This window comes from Penaeus monodon, chromosome 29 (genome assembly GCF_015228065.2).
Source record: "Penaeus monodon isolate SGIC_2016 chromosome 29, NSTDA_Pmon_1, whole genome shotgun sequence".
In the NCBI taxonomy this organism is placed as follows: domain Eukaryota; kingdom Metazoa; phylum Arthropoda; class Malacostraca; order Decapoda; family Penaeidae; genus Penaeus; species Penaeus monodon.
The window spans coordinates 31,534,174-31,534,373 of record NC_051414.1 but is presented as its reverse complement, the minus strand read 5'-3'; positions in this window follow the sequence as shown (position 1 = coordinate 31,534,373).

Sequence of the window (200 nt, the reverse complement as noted above, 5' to 3'; positions counted from 1 at the left end):
AAATACCACGCCTTTGTGCCTTTCGCCCACACCCCCTCTTAGTTGGCAACAGTGCCTCTGAAATCCCAGGAAATCGACCAGCTTGCCAGGAGTTTCCCGGGTCCCCTACGGATCTCTTTCTTCAAGCCGGAAAGCCAGCTTGTGTAACAACGGTCGAGGGTATTAGTGCCAGACAACGCTAGTATGCATAGAATAGTGTT